Source organism: Plecotus auritus, assembly GCF_963455305.1.
Source record: "Plecotus auritus genome assembly, chromosome: 3".
NCBI lineage: Eukaryota > Metazoa > Chordata > Mammalia > Chiroptera > Vespertilionidae > Plecotus > Plecotus auritus.
In genome coordinates this window covers 90933729-90943390 of record NC_137772.1, presented here as the reverse complement: position 1 = coordinate 90943390, position 9662 = coordinate 90933729, and the positions used below count along the sequence as shown (strand labels likewise).

At 42.0% G+C, this 9662-nt stretch overlaps 1 pseudogene across 1 annotated transcript; it reads left to right on the top strand.

Moving 5' to 3' along the window:
• The first annotated feature begins 8622 nt into the window (after window positions 1–8622).
• Window positions 8623–8845, top strand: LOC308243859 (small integral membrane protein 15-like; annotated as a pseudogene). The gene has a single exon. The product of its transcript is annotated as a small integral membrane protein 15-like (transcript).
• Window positions 8846–9662: the final 817 nt, after the last annotated feature.

Sequence of the window (9662 nt, the reverse complement as noted above, 5' to 3'; positions counted from 1 at the left end):
AGGCCAGCATCTTGATATCAGCCATATAAAAACCTGAGCAGAAAACTCAATCAAGCCTGTCTGGACTTCTGAACTATAGGACTGTGAGCTTATATATGAGGGTTGTTTTAAGCTGCTAAGTTTGTGGAAATTTGTTACACAGCAATGGAAAACTACTAATTGCATGAAAAGAGAAGAAGAAGAAGAACACAAGAAAGCTTTCACATCAGACATGCTGCGTATTGCACGTGGAGCTGCATCTGTCTCCCTGACAGAGTGTATGTGTGCAGATGACGTGGAAGATTCTGCAGGATATAACTGGGAGCCTGTGTTGTTGCATAGTTAAGACCTCAGGCTTTGCAGTCTAAGTGACCAGATTTAAATTTTTCCTCTTATAAGCTGTTGGATGTTTCATAAATTACATAATATCTAGGAATTTTCTGTAAAACAAATGAAATATACACACCTATTAGAAGAGCCAAAATCCTAAATAGAGACAACATGAAATGCTGGTGAGAATGTGGTGTAATAGAAATGAGTGTTCCTTCTGAGAGTTCACTGCTGATGGAAATGCAAATTTAGTATAAACCACTTTGGAAGATAGTTTGGCAGTTTCTCCAAAACTAAACATACTGGGGGGGAGAAACCAAGATGGCGGCACACCTAAACTGCCGCTTTGCACAACAATTTCAAAACTACAACTAAAAAACAAAACAGACATCATCCAGAACCACAGGAAGGCTGGCTGATGGAAATTCTACAACTAGAAGGAAAGAGAAAAGCACACTGAAACTCAGAGGAGCTGCAGGAGGCAGAGGTACTGAGGCACACGCGGAGAGGACTGGCAACTGAGTGCGCGGCTGGCTTTCTCAAGTGGGAGGGAGACAAAAGCTCCCGACTGCTCTGAACTCTAGTTCCGGGTGAGACTCTGGGGACCCAGACTCATACGGGGTGAAACTGGACTGTCAGGAAAGAGAAAAGCACACTGAGACTCAGAGGAACTGCAGAAGGCAGAGGTCCAGAGGCGGGCGCGCGCGGAGAGGGCAGGCAACTGAGTGCACGGCTGGCTTTCTCAAGCGGGAGGGAGACAAAAGCTCCTGACTGCACTGAACTCCAGTTCCGGGCGAGACTCTGGGAACCTAGACTCATTCGGGGAGAAATTGGGACTGTCTGGCAGCGGGCAAAACTCGAGGGCAGCTTTCTCTCAGAGGTGCTTGCAGCGATTACCACGGGACACTGAGACCCTGGGGCCTATTACGGCAGGGCTGACAGGAAGCCAAGGCTGTCTGCTCTGACCTGAGACTCCGCCTCATCCAAGCTGAGCACAGAGGCTTTTGCAAGTCTTGCCTCATAAGGGTGTCTCCAGCACAGAAGTTCTCCCAGAGTAGACACAGCTGAATCTCACAGTCAATTGGCCTGGAGGTCAATTCCTCCCAGTGATACCAACAACAATCAAGGCTTAACTACAACAAGACTGTGCACACAGCCCACAAAGGGGTGCACCAAGAGTGTCCACCTCAGGTAACTGGGGAGGCTGAGCCACTGGGCCCTATAGGACACATAGCATACAAAGCCACTCTATCAACTCAGGGAAGCAACAAAAATGTGGAGACAAAGAAACAGATTACAAATGAAAGAAATGGAGGAAAGCAAATGAGTGGATATAGAGTTCAAAACCATGGTTATAAGGTTTTTCAAGAATTTTCTAGAAAAGGCCAATAAATTTAGCGAGACCCTCAAGCATATAAAAAAGGACCAACTAGAAATTAAGCACACACTGACTGAAATAAAAAATATTATACAGAGATCTAACAGCAGACTAGAGGACCGCAAGAATCAAGTCAAAGATTTGAAATACAAAGAAGCAAAAAACACTCAACTGGAAAAGCCAAAAGAAAAAAGAATCCAAAAATATGAAGATAGTGTAAGGAGCCTCTGGGACAACTTCAAGCGTACCAACATCAGAATTATGGGGGTGCCAGAAGAAGAGAGAGAGTAAGATACTGAAAACCTATTTGAAGAAATAATGACCGAAAACTTCCCCTACCTGGTGAAAGAAATAGACTTACAAGTCCAGGAAGCGCAGAGAACCCCAGACAAAAGGAATCCAAAGAGGACCATACCAAGACACATCATAATTAAAATGCCAAGGGCAAAAGACAAAGAGAGAATATTAAAAGCAGCAAGAGAAAAACAGTTAGTTACCTACAAGGGAGCACCCATATGACTGTCAGCTGGTTTCTCAACAGAAACTATGCAGGCCAGACGGGAGTGGCAAGAAATATTCAAAGTGATGAACAGCAAGAACCTACAACCAAGATTACTCTACCCAGCAAAGCTATCATTCAGAATTGAAGCTCAGATAAAGAGCTTCACAGATAAGAAAAAGCTAAAGGAGTTCATCACCACCAAACCAGTATTATATGAAATGCTGAAGGATATTCTTTAAGAAGAGGGAGAAGAAGAAAAAGGTAAAGATAAAAATTATGAACAATAAAGACATATCTATCAACAAGTGAATCTAAAAATCAAGTGAATAAAAAAATCTGATGAACAGAATAAACTGGTGAATATAATAGAATCAGGGGCATAGAAAGGGAGTGGACTGACAATTCTTGGGGGGAGAGGTGTGTGGGGGGTGTGGGAAAAGACTGGACAAAAATCGTACACATATGGATGAGGACAGTGGAGGGGGGGTAAGGGTAGAGGGTGGGGTGGGAACCAGGTGGAGGGGAGCTTTGGGGGGAAAAAAAGAGGAACAATTGTAATAATCTGAACAATAAAAGACTTATTAAAATTAAAAAAAAAACTGAACATACTTTTGCCAGACAATTTTGCAATTGCACTCATCTATCTAAAGGAGTTGAAAACTTACGTCCACACAAAGACTTGCACATGGATGTTTATAGTAACTTTATTCATAATTGCTGAGTCTTGGAAGCAATGAGGATGTCCTTCAGTAGGGTGAATGGGTAAATAAACTGTGGTACTTCCAGATAGTGAAATATTATTTTAGCACTAAAAAGAAATGAGCTGTCAAGTCATGCAAAGACATGAAGGAGCCTTAATTGCATATGTCATTATACATTTGTCCAAACATATAGAATGTACAAACCCAAGAGTAAAACCTAAGGTAAACTAAGGACTTTGGGTGATTATGTTGTGTTAATCAATGTGGGTTCATCAATTGTGACAAATGTACCCTCTGGTTGGGGACTGAGGGAGGCTATACATGTGTTGGGGCAGAGGTTTATGGGAAATCTCTGTACCTTCCTCTAAATTTTGTTGGAAATCTAAAACAGCTCTAAGAAATAGTCTCAAAAAAGGTAAATAAAATAATATTTACAGAAGGCTTAAATAGTGACTGCAAAATTAATATACAGGGTGGGGGAAAGTAGGTTTACAATTGTTCATATGAAAAATAATACAATTAAATAAATAATAATACAAGAATAAACTTTATGTTTTGCATATTCACAACTATAAACCTACTTTTACTCCACCTTCTATAATATGGAGCATTTATTAAGTTAAATGCCAAATAATTATGGTTTTATTAGAACTTCTCCTAATATGGTTCATAGAACACTCATCTTGAAAGATATTGTGATGTAAGGGCTCTATGATTTAACTTGATTGCGAAACCTCATATTCATTTCCCCTCTTTTTTTAAAAAATATGTTTTTATTGATTTTAGAGAGAGAGGAAGGGAGAGGGTAGAAACACTGATCAGCTGCCTCCTGGATAGCCCCTACTGGGGATCAAGCCTGCAACCCTGGTATATGTCCTGACCGGGAATCAAACTAGCGATTTCTCATATGGGGTGACACTCAACCAACTGAGCCACAAAGGTCAGGGCCATTTCCCCTCTTGAGTACTGTAGTCATAGTGTTCCTTAGCAAATTGTGGGTTCTGAGATATCCTGAAGTACAGAAACCTTTTAACTTTGTTTAACTCATTTGTTACATTTATTTAATTGCAAACCCTTCTGCCAGGAAATATATATTATTATCCAGGAGAACAATTTCTAAGGAGCTCATTTTAAGAAACACAGGTATAGACAGTTCATTCATACATTCAACAAGTATGAGCACCCACTATAGATGGCAGGCACTCTGCTGGGTGCTCATAAGAAGAGTCAGGAATCCAGTTTCTTCATGCACACCAGTGGGAGAGCCAGGCAACACACAAGCAATCATGGAACACATGATTAAAAACTGTGATGTGCTATGAAGGAAAATTGTAGGAATTATGAGAGAATCTCATTTAGACTGGGAGAGCGTCAGGGAAGACCTCTTTGACAAAGTGATATTTAAGCTCAAGTCTGAAAGATAAGTAGAAGCCAGTCAGGTAAGGAGTGGGAGAAACATTCTAGGCAGGAAAGAAAGCATGTGTAAATGTCTTCCAGAGTTTGGAAACAGCAAATAGATGATATCGATAATAATTATTAATTTGGGGAAGAAGGTCAAGATTTCAGTTTTTGGACATGATTACCTTGAGATGCTGTGACATAATTAGGAATATACATTTGGTCTCTGTTCCCAGTTCCTGGCATAGAGCTTCTAACACCCTTGCAACTTTCTGAGTGATAGGGGTGAGAGGGGCATCTTTTATTCATAATATGCCCTTTCCAACCATACCTTAGTTTCTTTTGGTAAGGTGGCTCTTGGAGGATGGGGCTGGTCACTAGAGGAAGTGACCATGTGACTAGAGGGTGCAACTTCTAGTCCCTGTCTTCCCTTCTCCTCCTCTCCTCCCCATCGTCCATAGATATACTCTGGCCTCTGGAGAGAGGAGAGGAGCTGAAATTGACTTAATTACCAAAGGCCAATGAATCAATCAGTCATGCCTATGTAATGAAGCCTCCATAAAAACCCTAAAACGCAGGGTTTAGAGAGCTTCCAAGGTAGTGAAAACGTGGAGGTGATGGGAGGGTGGCACATCCAGAGAGGGCATGGAGCTCTGCACACATAGTAGTCCCTCCTCCCATACCTTGCCCTACCCATCTCTTCTACTTGGCTATCCCTGAGTTGTGTCCTTTATAATAAACTGGTAATGGTAATTAAAATGTTTCCCTGAGTTTTGTGAACCCTTCTAGCAAATCATCAAACCGAAAAAGGGTGTTGTGAGACCCTTTGATTTACAACCAGTTGGCAACCTGGGCCTTGTGATTGGTGTCTGAGTGGGGGCAGTCTTGTGGGACTGAGCCCTTAACTTGTGGCATCTAACACTACCTCCAGGTAGACCATGTCAGAATTAAAATTAATTGTAGCCCAGCCAGCATGGCTCAGTGGTTGAGCGTCGACCTATGAACCAGAAGGTCACAGTTTGATTCCTAGTCAGGGCACATGCCCAGGTTGTGGGTTGAATCCCCAGCGTGGGGCGTGCAGGAGGAAGCCAATCAATTATTCTCTCTCATCATTGATGTTTCTATCTTTTTCTCTCTCTCCTTTCCTCTCTGAAATCAATAAAAATATATTTTTAAAAAATGAATTGTAGAACACCTAGTCAGTGTCCACAGAGAATTAGAAAATTTCTTGGTGTGGGAAAACCCCACCCATTTGGTATCAGAAGCATTGTGAATCCAAAACACTCCCCCCACTTTAGATCTCATGAGATATTTAAAATGAATGTAGTAAGTACAGTAATTGGATATGAGTTTGGAGCTCAGAAAATAGATTCAGTTTAAATAGTTAAATTATAATTTGCTTGTATTTCAATAAAATTTTATTAAAATTATAGTAAAATCAGTGGTGGGTGCATAAAAATAAATCACCAATTGTGCCTGTTCTAACCAGGGGGGAAATACCTGAATGTGCCTTTAATTTAATCTTATTTTCCTTAAGAAAAAAGCTCATTCTGGTGATTAAGGCTCTTAAAGCCCCCAGGAGTCCCAGCTGGCAGCCTACTAGCTGTTCCAAAGCCAAAGATAGAAAGTGTTTGTGTCTGCTTAAAAATGGAATGATTATAGATGTGGGAAAACTATTTTTCCTTTATTTGCTTCTCAGCATGATGGCTGTATGATGAAGGATACTTGCTAGAATTGAATATGAATACTACAAGAGAAAAGAGATATGAGCTGATATGTTTGCATTGTATGAAGAATGCTCAGATGTTTAGTAGATATGCTGCAAAGATCAAAATAGCATCTTAAAACATCTAGAGAATTCAAAATGTAAAACTACTAGAAAATGATGACATCCACATGGAGCTGTAAGCATCCTAATACTAATAAAGGAGGTGGTGGAGATGGAAGAGGGTATAGGAGGGATAAATGGTGATGAAAATAAAAGAATACTAATAAGAATTATTTATCACATGGACATGTGCTGGACAATTTTCCTGGTAACAAAGCAATGGTAGGAATTTTTTGGGGGGGAGAGGACATGGGAAGGTTGGGGGCTAGCAGCACTGGAGGTAAGACATGACTCCTTGGCTGACATCCTTTGTCAACATGCTTCATATTCATTCTTAATATCTCAACTCAAATTTGAGGAAGTCTAATCTGATTACATGCCATCCCCTTCCCCCGACCGGGTCAGATCTGTGTCATAGGCTATCACAGAAACCAGTCCTCCAATCACAGTACAGAATACATTGTAATTAAAGCATTCATTGTTTATAGGAGTAGTGATCTCAGTCTACAGCTCAGGTGATCAAGAAATATAACATAGCCCAGCTGGCATTGCTCAGTGGTTGAGCATTGACCCAAGAATCAGGAGGTCATGGTTCTATTCCCAGTCAGGGCACATGCCTGAGTTGTAGGCTCTATCCCCAAGTGTGGGACGTGCAGGAGGCAGCCCATCAATGATTCTTTCTCATTATTGATGTTTCTATCTCTCTATCCCTCTCCCTTCCTCTCTGAAATCAATATAAATATTTTAAAAATAAATATAACTTAATCTATACTTCAAGATCTCATTCAACCATGGTGGTAGAAATATAATTTCAGTCAATTTGGGGTCCCAAAGGGTTCTGTAGTTCTGTAGCATTAAGCTTCTATAGTTAGAGAGGAAGAGGAGGGAAGGAGGGTACTGGGAGTGACCACTCTGTCTTTAGTGATATCTGTCCATGAAGCTGTTTGTCCAGATACCTGGAGTCCTATCTGGTTCTATTTCCTTAAGCACCTAGGCTATGGGACTAGAACAGCCAGAGAAACCCCCAGAAAAGTTTTTCACTGCCATACCTCCTCTGGGGCAAAGAACATAGCTTCACCATTTCAGTAGGGAGAAAGCAAGAAGAGGAAAGGACATAGCTAGAGAGAGAAACTCTGGTTAACGTTAAAAAAAAGGGGAGGAGGAATTAAACATACATTTACAGCCCTGGCTGGTTTGATTCAGTGGATGGAGCATGGGCCTGTGGACTGAAGGGTTCCGGGTTCCATTCCTGTCACGGGCAAGTGCCCAGGTTACAGGCTCCATCCCCAGTAGGGGGCGTGCAGGAGGCAGCCGATCAATGATTCTCTCATCATTGATGCTTCTCTCTCTCTGTCCCTCTCTCTTCCTCTCTGAAATCAATAAAAATATATTTAAAAAAAGATGTTTAAAAAACAAAACAACAACAACATACATTTACTGTTTGTGAATGTGTAGTGGAAGTTATGTAGGAGAAACAATTTGCCAGTTTTTACCAGCTCTGTAAGTCTAGTGTGGAATCCTAAACCTGTTTTTAAAAAAGTAGAGGAAAAATATTTTAAAATATGATCCAAAAAGTGAAAGCAACCCAGATATCCACTGATAAATGATGAATAAAAATATAGTCTATATACATACAATAAGATATTGTTCCTTCTTAAGAAGGAAGGAAACCCTGTCACATGCTGCAACATGGATGAACCTTGAGGACATTATGAGAAGAGAGAAAAGTCCGTCACAAGAAGACACACGTACACACGTGGAGTCCAGTCCACAGACAGGAAGCAGAATGGTGGTCGCCAGGGGCTGGGGAAGAGGGAAGGGAATAGTTTCAGTTTTGCGATGTGAAAGGACTTGTGGAGATGGATGATGGTGATAGTTACAACATTGCGGATGTACTTAATGCTCACTTAAAATGTTTAACTCTGGGGTGAGTTGGGAGTTGGGGGTCCCAGTCCAAGGTTCTGGGCACGATGCGCGGGAGGCTGTGGGCTGCTGGCGTGGGGAGGGGTGGGGGTTCGGTCCTGGCGCCTGGCAGCCGTGGCGCGAGGTGTGGCTGCCCCCCCTCCCCGACCCGCCCCTGTTCCCCAGGACGGCCGCTCCGCGAGTCCCGCGGGGCCCGCACTAGCCTAGGCCTAGCGGGTCGGTGAATGGGGGACCCCAGGGACCGGGTGGGGGGACGAGGGAAGAACGCGAGGGGAACCCCAAGGAAGAGGGGGCAGTGCGGAGGCGGTGGAGTGCCGGCAGCTGCAGCGTCGGGGCGGCGCTGGTGGAGACCCAGCCCCGCGAACCCCCAACGGAAGCAAAGAGGGTAACATTTATTCCTGAAAGTGCGGGAGGCTCACGGGAGCATATAGAATTTCAACCTTCTCTCCAAGTGTGTAGGAGAGCTAAAGAAGACAACCAACCCGGGGTCATCCATCTGAAGTTGTAATTGGCTCACGAACCCAGGACAAAGTTAGAGGTCACAGCTCCAGCGTCAGCCCCTTTTCCTCTCACCGCCACAGAGATGTTTGGCATAAAGGCCTGGGCTGAGTGTGCTGTGGAACTAGCTGCAGAGGACCCATGCGGCTTCCTTACAAGTTATTCCGGCCCTTACTCCATTGTTTCTAGCAAGTGCTGTACTGTCCTGGAAACTGGCCAAGGTGATTGAGGCCAGGGGAAAGGAGCAAAAGGAAAAACAAAAACGCCAAGAAAATATTGCAAAAACCAAACGACTGAAAAAGGACTGAAGGAATGAACAGGCTCCTCAACCAGAGGAAACTCATTTGGGAAATCATGCAGCTTTGGAAGGACCCTATAAGGTTTCTTTTCTGGATATATGACAGTATTTAATAAACGAAGCCTGAGCATAGGGAAGATGTTAGTTCTGACCGCTACTGTAGCAACTTTTAGGCTTCTGCATAGAAGTCTATTGACAGTTATTGTAAATTGGCATTTATTATGCTAAAAATGCTTTATAACTGACTTAGTCATTTGACATTTTGCAGCTTAAAACATACTGTGGAGAAAAAAATGACTTTAGATTATGAACTCTATTCAAATACGGACTCAAAAAGGGGTCCTGTTCTGGACAAAGGATACTAAGAATGTAAAAATGAGAACTGTCCTGAGGTGAAAAGTGTGCTTTGGCTTAAAAAGAGATACAGCATATTAGTTACATCTTTTATCAGTATAGCTTATGTCTTAGAATCATTTCTGGCTTTCTCAAAACAAAATATTATTAATCAGTGAGTACTTCATTTTCTACATTTTTCTCATTCTAGTCTTTGAGAGACTGGTAATTATCAGACATTCTGCCTTTTTTAAGATCTAATTTTATAAAAAGTTCTCTCATCTTGATTGTATAGAGTACCACCTTACCAACAATTTTTGTACTTATGAACACCACCATTTACTTAGAGATGGTTTGTTGAATAGAGTAACACTGTGATTTAAAGCCTGCGGTAAAAATGCCAACCCTCGTAGGACTTTGGAACCAGTTTATTCTTACTCGTGCTAAGAAATGTGAAGTAGTTAAAATGTCTTACCTGATAATTTGCTGATTAT